This window comes from Macrotis lagotis, chromosome 2 (genome assembly GCF_037893015.1).
Source record: "Macrotis lagotis isolate mMagLag1 chromosome 2, bilby.v1.9.chrom.fasta, whole genome shotgun sequence".
NCBI classification, from domain to species: domain Eukaryota; kingdom Metazoa; phylum Chordata; class Mammalia; order Peramelemorphia; family Peramelidae; genus Macrotis; species Macrotis lagotis.
This window is the reverse complement of record NC_133659.1, coordinates 343,165,193-343,178,216: the sequence shown is the minus strand read 5'-3', so window position 1 is coordinate 343,178,216 and position 13,024 is coordinate 343,165,193. Positions and strand designations below refer to the sequence as shown.

General features: G+C 40.2%; 1 pseudogene; it reads right to left on the bottom strand.

The window, feature by feature from the left end:
- LOC141515588 (cyclin-dependent kinase 3 pseudogene) overlaps positions 1-13,024 on the bottom strand; it is a 41,989-nt pseudogene extending 28,965 nt beyond the window's left edge.

Here is a 13,024-nt window from a genome sequence, read left to right as displayed (position 1 = left end):
CCCCACTTCAAAGGTTTGTGTTTGTGTGTGTGTGTGTGTGTGTGTGTGTGTGTGTGTGTGTGTGTGTGAAGTCTCTTGAATTAAGACCAGCTCCATGACTGGGTTGAAAAAAGAAATGAAATTGGTTTTAAATAATGCCGTTATGGGTGTTTAAAAGATTGCATTCTGAGCCTCACACATACATTAGCCGTCTTTGCTTCAAGGAAAATAGAACCCCAGGAGCTCTGCTATGCTATTCTTGCACTGGAGAGACCCCCATACTCCCCTACCCACCCCACTTTGGCAGAGGGGAATTATTCTCCCTGTTGTATATGATTTCAGGAGAAGGGGTGAGAAGGAGGAGGCAAAAGCATGAAAAAGGGCCCAACTGCCAGGTTAAGAAGGAAAAGAAGAGCCCCACCTTTGGGGCCACTCTGAAGGCTACCTGGCCCGCAGTCCCCCAGGGATAGGCCCTGGCCAGATCCTAGCAGACCTATATAGAGAGAGCAAGCTGGGTCCTTGCTAACAGAACAATGAACAATGTCTGTGAGGCTGGTGGTGGCTGGGCTGTGACCTTAGAAACAAAACAGAAAGCCAGAAGTGATGGGCTACCTTATTGGTAGCTGTGATGGGAGATGAGAAAGGAGTTCAGAGCAGAGCTTCCCAACACAGAAGGTGAAACTAAGGCAGTTCCTTCAATCAACCAATCAATCAGTAAGCATTTACTAGATCCCTACTATGTGTTCTGTGCTGGTGATGCTAAGACAAAAGCTAAACAGTCCCTGGCCTCGGGGAGCATCCATTCTAATGGGGAAGACTGGTCACTTGGGAAGCCTGGGCTGGCTTCCTGTAGGAGGTGGTGCTGAGTTTTGAAGGAAAGCAGGGGCTCTAAGAGGCAGAGGGAGGAAAAGAGGAGGATGCTTGTCAGAAGGCAAGCATTTCTAAGTGCTCTCAAAAGCAGACACAGAGTTGGGAACACAAAGGAAGGGGAACAGCAGCCTGTCCCCAAGGAACTCGTATTCCACAAGGGGAAATGACATCACACACATGCACACACACACACACACACACACACACACACATGCACATGTATAAAGAATAAAAGAAAGGAAATCTCAGAGGGGAAGCCCAGGCAGGGCAGGCCTCTTGAGACCTGAGAGACCAGGCAGGAAACCTGGAGGGAGAAGTGAGGAGGGAGAATATTCAGGAAAGGGAGGGAGTGGGGGGGGTAATGAAAGGGATAAATGATGGAGGGATACATACATGTGTGCCCATGTACATGCATGTGGATATGTGTGTGCATAGGTAAACTGGGGAAGATGTCATTATGGTTCTTCCACAGAGGATAAGTGAGAGAATGATGAAGAAGAAAACTGGAAAGACAGGAAGAATCTAAGCTCAGAAGAGACTTCAGCCTCCACAGGAATTTCCATTTGACCCTGGAGGGAATGGGGAATCATTGGAGTTTCCTGGGCATGGTTGACATGATCAGAAGACCTGGGTTGTAGGAAAGTCGCTGTCATGGCTACATGGAGTGGGTAGAATGACATAAGGAAACAAATTTAGGAGTCATTAGAATATTCCAGGCAGGAGGTGATACAGTCCTGAACACCAGGGTGGTGATAGCATCAGAGAAAGAAGAATTAAGAACTAGAGATGAGAGGCACTTGGAAGGTTACGCCCACCCCAAGCTCTGGCAATAGTCTGGGACCTCCGAAAGGGTGAGTAGAGTCATAGGGAAGCCTGGGGATGCCATCAGATTCAGCTTATTGTTCTGGCTGCACCATCATACCCAATTACAATGTGTTTGGAGATCTTTCCAGTATCATCTGGCAATTAGAGGCATTCTGCAGGCACAACTGCTTTTATGAACTTAAGTCAGATTTCACATTTGCTTCTATTAAATTTCATCTTAGAAAATGAAAGTATTAGGGTTGGCTTCAAATATCCAAAAACCAATCATGGAGGAAAGGGATTATCACACAGGACTGCTGGGTTGTTATAGGATTAATACTCCACAATGACATTCAGTGGCATCACACAGTAAAGATATAAAGTTTTTAGGAAATCTTAAAGTGTTATAGGCTTTAGTTATTATTATTATTACTGATGTTCTAGGCTCCCTCCAAGTTCTGAGTTTCTATGTTTTGAGGCTCCTCCCAGTTCAGACATTCTTGTTCTAAAACTCCTCCTCACATTCCCTGTCCTAGATACCTCCCATATCTAGCATTCCCTGTTAGAAGGAAGTCTCCCATGATCAAAATTATTTATAGCAGCCCTTTTCGTAGTGGCAAAGAATTGGAAATTGAGAGAATGCCCATCAATTGGGGAAGGGCTGAAAAATATTATGGAGGGCTATTGTTCTATAAGAAATTATGAATGATTGGATGATAAAAAGCATAGAAAGACTTGCAGGTGAGCAGAACCAACATTGTACACATTAACATTGTCAGATGATCAACTATGATGGATAAAGCTCCTCTCAGTAGTTCAGAGATCAAGAACAACACTGAGAAACCTGCTATGGATAATGTCATCCACATCCAGAGGAAAAAACTATGACATCTGAATTGCAGAGCAATGCATACTATGTTCATTTTTTTTAAAAAAAACAGCCTTCTTTTATGTTTTTCCTTTTTTTCCATGTCTTTTTCTTTCCCCTTTGTTCTAATTCCTCTTTCACAATATGACTAATATGGAAATTTGTTAAACATGAATGTACATATACAACTTTCATCAAGGGGAGGTGGGAAGGAAAGGAGGGAGGGAGGTAGAAGTCATAAATTTACAAATAGATGAATATTGAAAAACTACCATTGCATGTAATTAGAAAAATAAAATAAATTTCAATTAAAAAAGGGAAAAAGGGAAAAATAAAACAAAACATTTCCAGTTAGCAGGTTCCTCCCAGTTCTAACCTACTGTGTTCTAAGATCCCTCTCATCTCTGATATTCCCTATTCTAAGTCCCTCTCATATCTGATATTCCCAAATCTAATATACTGGAATTTTATGATTGTAGGCTCAGAGTAGATAAAGTTTTCCCTTGAAAGGCTTGGGTAAAAGGAGGTTTGGGGTTTGAAAGGAGTAGAGGATCCAGATTCTCCAAGCCCAAGGACCTGGTTAGCCCTCAGAAGGATAAACAACTAACACACAAATGATGTCATGCAGAATGATTTTTTTTCTGTCAAACTTGGTGACTTGTTCTGCAGAGGTTACTTGAGGTTAGCCAGTGAGTCAGTGTCAGAGTCAGAATCTCAGCTTTGCTTTCTCTACTCCTATCCTCAGGGTTTTGGGGGAGGGGTCTGTTCAGAAAGGAGCCTACACAATATCATGAAGAAAATACAAGAGCAGCTCCACTTTCTCTACTGCCTTGTGGTTCACCTCATACTTTCTCCATAATGTCCTAAATAGGACATCATTCAATTATTATAATCCTAACTTTCCAGATCAGGAAACTGAAGCTCAGAAAAGGCTCAAAATATTTACAAATTGATTTCCTCAGCACAATTCATAAGCAGGAAAAATTATCACTAGCCCCATTTCACAGCTAAAGAAAGTAAAAATCAGAGGGTTAACCACCCTGCCAGTGGGAGGGGAAGTCAACACTATTGTCACTGAATTTGCCCAACTCTTCCCTGTTGCATGAAAGGACCAAATTGAGGGAGGGATTCCAGGACCCAGCCAAGGACAGCACCTGTCAAGAGAGTTTTATTCTTTTCCCAGGACCACTCATCTTTCCTGTCCACTTTCTTTGCCTTAAGTCCTGGGCCCAGAGCTCTTTTCTGGTTCCTGACTCTGCTTCATGAATCATCAGTGAGTAAAAAGTAAACAAACCCAATCTTTACATTTCCTAGAACTCTGAGGGAACTACTTGAACTATTGGAGAAGCCACAGTTCAAAGACTTTAAGTAGATGTGTGATTCATTCATTATGTATTGTATTCTAGTTATCATGCATTGTTTATTTGTTCATTGAATTTAGATAAAAAGCAATCTCTATTGGCAGCATCCAAGCCACTGATGTTAGACCAAGGTCATGTGTATCATGGGTCCGGAAATTCTGTTTGCTCAAAAAGGTTTTACACTAGGTCACTGGCTCCATGGAGTACAGTGGTCATTCAGAGTTATAGATGCAGTTGTACATGTGCAAATCATCAGAGTGGCTGAGGATTTCCTCAATGCTTAAAATCTGAAACTTAAAAATCAAGTCCTTTTCTGTACAAGAATATGCTTGGTGAGAACTTGCCTAGCACCAATAACATGGATGCTAAATGTATCTCCCTATCTGCCTATTTCTTTGTTTGAAATACTGAACCCTGTCCTCCAGGTTAAGGTTGTGGTGGACAATGTTTTCAAAATGGTGGATCAAGATGAGGGTGGAGTGGTTCTAAGAAGTCTAGTCATTGTGGAGAAACTTAGTCACACTCCCTGCCATGACTGAGTTCTCTTGGAAATCTGGAAACCAGTATTAGTCATTAACATTCTAGTATGACTAAATATATCAGATAGCTAATGAGACCCTGGCATATAGGGATAGGGACAAGGAAATGGTCCATAATATGGTCTAGAACATAGACTTGTGTCCTGTAAAGGGGAATCCTGAGCCCCAAGTAGTAGCAGCAGAGATAAATGAGTGGGAAGGTAACAAGACATGAAAGACAATCAAGGACCTAAGGATTTTACACTCCTAGAATCATGATTGGGGTGGGGGGTGGAGGTCACAGCTAAGTGATCCAGTAAATAGAGTACCAGGCCTGGAGTCAGGAAGATTCATATTCCTGAGTTCAAATCTGACCTCAGATACTGCAAGACACTTAACCTGTTTGCCTCAGTTTTTTCCATCTGTAATATGAGCTGAAGAAAGAAAAGGCAAACCCCTATGTACCTCTCCCAAGAAAACATCAAATGGGGTCACCAAGAGTCAGACATGGCTGAGATATCTGGACAACAATGACTACATACCATCAGAATCATAAAATCTAGAACTGAAGGGTTAAAAAAAGACCTTAGAAGTAAGTTGTCATCTAGACCAACTTCCTTTCCAATATAAGTACACATCTTTTCTCCCACTGACCACCTAGCCTCTTCTTGAAAATGTCCCCAGATAGGGGACTACCCCTCTACACTACCTCTCTACAGTAATAAACATTACTTCTCAGGGTAAATCTTGGGGATAGTAGTCACATTCCTTCTCCATGTGGGGTGTGCTATGAATTGATGTCTCTTCCCTTCTGCTCTGCAGACATCATCTGGCATATTTCTTGACCTCAGAACTTTTTTTTGTTAGGTTTTTTTTTGTAAGGCAATGGAGGTTAAGTGACTTGCCCAAGGCCACACAGCTAGGTAATTATTAAGTGTCTGAGGCTGGATTTGAACTCAAGTACTCTTGACTCCAGGCCAGTGCTCTATCCACTGTGCCACCTAGCTGCCCCAACTTCAGACCTTCTTGACCCTCTTGTGACTGGCAAAGGGAGACTGACAAGCTGCCAGGCTGGGGAGATGAGCTGAGTGAGTCGGCACACACGTGGGTTCAGAAATGAGGCAAAGATTTACACTCACACTGTGTCAACAGCTCAGCTCTATTTTTGTCTGCTTGGTGTCTTTAAGGTTCTGATTCATCTATGCTGTTTAAAGATGTCTGTATCTTTAGAGCTCAGAGAGGGGCAGCTTGAGAAGATGCTTAGGAGAGTGTGCACAGAGAGCTCTAGACTCTCAACCAAGATCCATTAGTTAACTATTCCAGAATCCTCAGTTGGTTGGTAGGGAAAGGCTTCTAGTCTGCTCTCACAACCAGTTCAGGCTCTCCTTGGGCATCTATCCTGGCTTCTCATCAGTAAATTGAAGATGTTGGGAGAGGCGCTGTCCATGGTCCTTTATAAATTCCACAATCCTGACCCCTGGTGGTGTTGTGGGGAGTGGCAGAAAAAAAACACCAGAGTCAGGCTTGAGTCTGAATATTGACCATGCCTGCTTCCAAGTCTTGGCATGGACATTTCATTTCTTTGGGACTCCATTTCCTCACCTGTAATGTGATAATCAGAGCCCCTACCTGGATCCTTAAAATGAGATCACAGAAAACACACTATAAACTGCAAAAAAGAAAAGGGACTCTACCAATGCCTGTCAGCACCTCCTCTGTGACTTAGGACTTAAAAGTCTTAATAGCCAGGGAAATAGCCAGTTTATGTGGGGTAGGAGACTTTCTGGCTCCAAATATGGCCCTTCATACCTTCTAGAGTGTTAGATGCGGGCAGGTCATTCTTACAACCTATAAACATCTTAGGGGCCAAGGGACTAATGCTATCCCCAGGGCTCTGGTATCTCTTCTGGCTACCTTCTCCCTTAAACAAGAGAATGGGAGTGTTTTGTTGCTACCTTTTTCTCTCCAGAGCCTCCTCCAAGGGCACAACAGGTGTACAATTGCACTAGTACAGCTCCTTCCTCCATCAGGGTAGCCAGTTGCTGATCCATGTATATATACTCTCATTCCAATTGGTTGCAATGCAGTCCACTGTCTTCTTTTTCAGTTCTATACCCAGGGCACTGTCCATACACAATATCTGTCTGAAATGTCTGTGCTGATAGATGAGCTCCAGGGGTTGCCCATCTAGCTGCATAATTTAGTCTAGTCATTTGGGATTTTTCATTCACTTGATTTTTCCTGTGTGGATGGTTAGGCAAAATTCTAATTATACTAAGATCGATTACTATGTGATTACAGATCTGACTTAAAAACTGCTGCAATGTTCCAGAGCTTGATGCAATGAACAGTGTCATCTGCAAATAGGGACATGTGGAGAATCTCACTGACTATGGAGAATTCTGAGCATTCATTGTGAACTGATGAAAACTAAAGTAAGCAGAGTCAAGTAAGCAATCTACCCATTATGACAAAATATAATAAAAAGAAACAATAACCACAAAAGAGCTAAAAAGGAAGGTTCCAAAATTATACAAAACAATGTTGATCCCTAAGAATTAAGGATTTGAGAAGAAGCCTGCTACTTAGCGGGCACTGATGTAGAATACTGTGTATATTGTCGGGGTCATGGGTTTCCACTACTCTGCAGCATATTCTAGTGAGTTAGTGCTCCTTCCTCTTTTCCACTCCTTCTGTCACTTTATTCCCTGCCTCATGTACTTCATGGTTACTGACCCTGGCCTCCTGACTGTTCTTCACACAGGATACCCTAGATTCTGATCATTTTCCCTGGATGCTTAGATTTTCAAAATCAAATAAGACTTGTAGAGGGAGAAATTGGGAAAGGAAATGAATAATGCAAGAAAAATCAATTTAAAAATTATGAAAAAACAGTCAACAGCTTGGTAAAGGAAGAACAAAAAATACTAAAAAATTAACACCTATGGGGCAGCTGGATGGTGCAGTGGATAGAGCACCAGCCCTGGCGTAGGGAGGGTCTGATTTCAAATCCAGCTTTGGACACTTAGTAATAACCTAGCTGTATGACCTTGGGCAAGTCACTTAATCCCATTGCTTTAAATGAATAAATAACACCTTTAAAAAGGAATAGGCCAATTGTAAAAGAGACACAAAAACACAGTGAAGAAGACTACTTCTGTTTGGCAGAATAAACCAAATGGGAAAAAAGGTACAAAAGCTCACTGAAGAAAATAATTTCTAAGGAATTAGAATTCAGCAAATTGAAGCTAATGACTACATGAGACAGCAAAAAATAATAAAATAAAATCAAAAGAATGAACAAATAGAAGAAAATGCGAAATATCTCATTGGAAAAAATAACTGATTTAGAAAATTAATCAAGGAGAAATAATTTAAGGATTATCAGACTGGGGTAGCTAGGTAGTGCAGTGGATAAAGCACTGTCCCTGGAGTCAGGAGTACCTGGGTTCAAATCCAGTCTCAGACACTTAATAAGTACCTAGCTGTGTGGCCTTGGGCAAGCCACTTAACCCCATTTGCCTTTCAAAAACCTAAAAAAAAAAAAACACCCAGCAATATTATAGCCAAATTCCAGAGTTCTCAGGTCAAGGAGAAAATATTACAAAGCAGCCTGAAAGAAAGAAATAAAATATCATGAAGCCATAGTCAAGCTTACACAAGATTTAGCAGCTTCTATATTACTAGATCAGAGTGCTTGGAATGTATCCTTCTGAAGAGCAAAGGAGCTAGGATTAATTAGTATTAATATTAAAAATCACCTATCCAGCAAAACTAAGTATAATCCTCTAGGATGGAGGAATGGGATTTTTAATGAAAAAGATGACTTTCAAGTATTCCTGATGAAAAGACCAGTGCTGAAGGGAAAATTAAATTTTCAAATACAAGACTCAAGAGAAGCATCAAAAGGTAAACAGGAAAGAAATACCGTAAGGGATTCAACAAGCTTAAATTGTTTACTTTCCTATATTGGAAGATGATACTTGTAACTTCTAAGAATTTTATTATTAGGGGAAGGAAAAGGAGAATGAGAGGAGATGAGAAAAGAAGAGAGGAAAGGAGAGAAGAACAGAAGGAAGGAGAGAAAATGGAATCTGACTTTTGATTTAGAGAAAAGAAAAGCAATACAGAGACAAAAAAAACCTTTTGCTTCTTTCCTTGAAAGAGAACAAGGCCAAAAGTAAGAAACCAGAATGCCCAGGTTGGCAGGGCTCAGTGTAACTCTTCCTCTAACACCAAGTATTATATCCTTTAGACCAAGTATTATATCCTTTGATGTTACAAACTGGGAATTCTTGATGGCTGAGGAAAATGGCACCCCTTCTCCTAAGGAAGAGATCATTTGGAACTGAGGAAGCCCTCCTCCATTCACAAACAGAGAGTTCTCTAATAAATTGATTCCACTTAACCTATTGGTACCCCCAGTATCAAATCAAAGGAGTCCTGCCTTCCTAATGAGTGGAATATTCCCTCTTAAGAGTTGATATTCTTAGTGAAGTCCTCTCAGGGTTAAAAATCATTAAAACAAAGACAGACTATTTATTACCCTTAGACAGACACCCTCCCAATTCTGCCAGGGAGTGAAACAGTGGACTATTTCCAAAAAGACCTTGCATTGATTCTGTTAGGGAGGGAAATAGTGGAATACTTCCAGAGAAGAGACCTTGCAGTCTTAGTTAACCACCTGTTTGATAATGGATTGTGAGAGCAGTAGCCTGTCTTTTCTTATTTGATAAGTGCTAATAGAGTCCCTTAGAAGACCTTGCATACTCAGACATTAATTCATTTAACAGAAGGTCATTAGAAATCTTCTTCTGATGCCTTCACCATCTGAATGGTGAGATAATATTTTATGAAAACCTTTTCTTCTTCTCTTTGTTGCTGGGTAGATTTTTCGCATAAAGATTGTAACTCTGAAAACCTTAATCAATCAGGTTGGAAGAGAGGGGGCTAGGGAGAGGAGAATCCCGCTAGGCCAGATAATCTTGCTTGACTGTCACCTCAGGACAGCTTCTTTATCTTCACTACCTTTGTGAGACTTGGGGGTGCCCTTTTCTCCAGAAAAGCCAAAATAAGCTTTCCTTTTGCTCAGAGGAGTCTCTATATTTTTTTTTAGGTTTTTGCAAGGCAAATGGGGTTAAGTGGCTTGCCCAAGGCCACACAGCTAGGTAATTATTAAGTGTCTGAGACTGGATTTGAACCCAGGTACTCCTGACTCCAAGACTCATGCTTTATCCATTACGCCACCTAGCCGTCCCCAAGTCTCTATATTTTTTAAAGTGGATTCTTATCCCACACACTAACAAATAGAAATGCTTCCCCTTGAACCATTCCTTGGTTCTCTGAGACGAGTTGTCTGAGCTAAGAGGTAATTGAGGGACAGACCAGGACATTCTATTCTTTTTCTTAACAGCTGTAATATAACTTACTCTATGTGACTACCTACCATTTCCCACAGGATGAATCAATGGAAAGCTTCATAATAAATCTTACTGATAAAGGAAGAGAATGGCAGGTGGGGGGGAGTAGGAAGGGACCCCTATTAGGGTAAAGAAGTCCCAACCTAAATCAAAGAACAGCAAGATGTATTTTGCCATCAGCACTACCAAGAATAAAGCCCCTCAGAATTAGAATTGGCAAAGAAGCAAAACTTTCACTTTTTTGCAGATGATACTTAGAAAACCCTAGAAAATCATCTAAAAAAACTACTTGAAACAATTAACAAATTCAGCAAAGTAGCAGTATATAAAATAAACCCCCACATAAATCATCAGCATTTCTATATATGAACAACAAAGCCCAAGGGCAAGAGATAGAAAAGTAACTACAGATAACATAAAATATTTGGGAATCTACCTCCCAAGACAAAGCTGGAAACTGTATGAACATAATTACAAAACACTTTTCACACAAATAAGTCAGAGCTAAACTGGAAAAATGTCAATTGCTCATAGATAGGTTTAGCTAATATAATAAAAATGACAATTCTACACAAATTAAATTACTTAGTGCCATACCGATAAAACTACCAAACAGCGATTTTACTGAGCTAGTTAAAAATAGCAACAAAATTCATCTGGAACAATAAAAGTTCAAGAATATCAAGGGAAGTGATGAAAAAAAAGTAAAGGAAGGTGGCCTAGTTCTACCAGATCTAAAACTATACTATAAAGTGGCAGTCATCAAAACTGCCTGGTACTGTCAGATCTATGGGAAAGGGAGAAATTTATGACCCAATAAGAATTATAGTACATTATAAATTGCAAAATGAATGATTTATATTAAATTAAAAAGGGTTTGTACTAACAAAAGCAATGCAGCCAAGATTAGGAGGAAAACAGAAAACTGGAAAACAATTTTCACAGCTAGAGGTTCTGAAGAAGGTCTTATTTCTAAAATATATAGAGAATTGAATCAAATATATAGGGTTACAAGTCATTTCCCAATTAATAAATGGTCAAAAGATATGAAGAGGCACTTTTCAAAAGAGGAAATTAAAGCTATATAAATAATCATATGAAAAAATGCTCCAAATCATTACTGATTAAAGAAATGCAAATTGAAACTCCTCACACCTTAAACCTATCAGATTGGCTAAGATGACAAAAAGGGAAAATGACCAATGTTGGAGAGACTGTGGGAGAACTGGGACATTAATGCACTGTTAGTGGAGTTGTGAACTAATTCAAACATTCTGGAGAACAATATGGAACTATGCTGAAAAGTAATAAAACTGATCATACCCTTTGATCTAGCAAAACTAATACTAGGCCTATATCCAGAAGAAATCATAAAAAAGAATAGTGCCACATTCACATTCATATTCATAGAAGCTCTTTTTATAGCAGCAAAGAATAGGAAGTTAAGGGGATGCCCATCAACTGAGGAATGGCTGAACAAGTCATGGTATGTGAAAATTATGGAGTATATTGTTCTGTAAGAAACCATGAATGGGGGGTGGCTAGGTGGTGCAGTGGATAAAGCACCGGCCCTGGAGTCAGGAGTACCTGGGTTCAAATCCTGTCTCAGACACTTAATAATTGCCTAGCTGTGTGGCCTTGGACAAACCACTTAACCCCATTTGCCTTGCAGAAAAAAAAAAAGAAACCATCAATGGTCGGTCGGACTCTGGAGAAGCATGGAAAGAATTACAGGCACTCGTAACAAGATAAGGGAGCAGAACCAAGAGAACATTCTACACATTAACAACATTGTGAGTTGATCATCTTTGATGGATACAGCTCCTCTCAGTAGTTCAGAGAACTAGGACAACTCTGGAAGACTTATGGACAACACCATCCACACATCCAGACAAAGGAAAAAAACCAAACAAACCAAAATCAAAAACAAAAATCCACCAAACTACAAAATCTAAATGAACATTATGTTCACTTTTTCAAAATTTCCCTTATGCTTTTCCTTCCTGTCTCATGATTTTCTTTCTTTTCCTTTAGTCTTAATTTCTCATACAGAAAATGACTAATATGTAAAACATGTTAAACACATAAATACACATACAATGTTCACTAGATTGTTCACCCCTGAGGGGAGTGGAGTGGGAAGGGAGGATAAAAGAAAATAGTATGTGGATGAATTTTGAAAAACTTTTATATCACGTAATGGGAAAAAATAAAACAAAATACAAAAAAAATAATAAAACCTTTCCTTTCTACCCTGGATGGAGCACTCACTCAGCTCTGGGTTGATCTCCAAATAGTGGCAGGCAAAGTTGGATTCATGCCTGTCCTCTACCCCTGACTCTAGAATCTGAGGATCACAGGGTAAAAACTGCCAGGAACCTCAGATATCATTTTGCCCAACGCCTTCATTTTGCAAGTATAGAAACTGAGTCAAGGAGGTATGAAATGACTTCCCTGGAGTCACACAAGTGACAAGTAAGTAGCATAGTCAGGATTTGAATGCAGTTCTTCTGTGGTCTGTAGTCCATATTGACTGGGAGAGTGACAGGTTGGTGGTCTGATCTTGTGTATTCTCAGCATAAACCTCCCCTAAAACTACCACTATGAATGGACCAAGTGACAAGGTGATGACACCCGTATAATCTAGTGGACCAGTCTCCTGAACAAGTGGTCACTAGGTCTCTGATTAAAGACCTGCAAATCACTGGGAAACTCTCCCTCCAAGGCAGCTCCAAGGGAAAGGCTACTCTTTCTAACATGGAGTCTAATTCTGCCTCTAAAACTTCCAACCATTTAACTCTAGGTTTTTCCTTGGGAGTTAAACATCCATATTTAATCTGCTTTCCTTGGGTAGAGTTTCAAATATTTGGAGAGACTGTCAGGGGCCCAGGAAGGTCCCATATTTCCCCATGTATAAGATGTACCTTAATTTGGGAGCCCCAAATTTGAAAAAAATATATTACATAAAGTTATTAAACTCAAGTTTTATTCACCATTAAATTCAAGGACCTTCTGCTCATATCTTTCAAGCATCTTTTGGGCAAGTCTGGTGAGGTCCACAAGCTTAAGTCCATTCCATTTCATGAACCTGAAGCACTAGTTGTGTCCTCCTTTGAAATCAATCACTTCTTTTTCATCAGCAATTCTTCTTGCTTCCTGCTGAACCATCTTTGTAGGCACAGGAATTCCAGTGGTCCTTTGCTC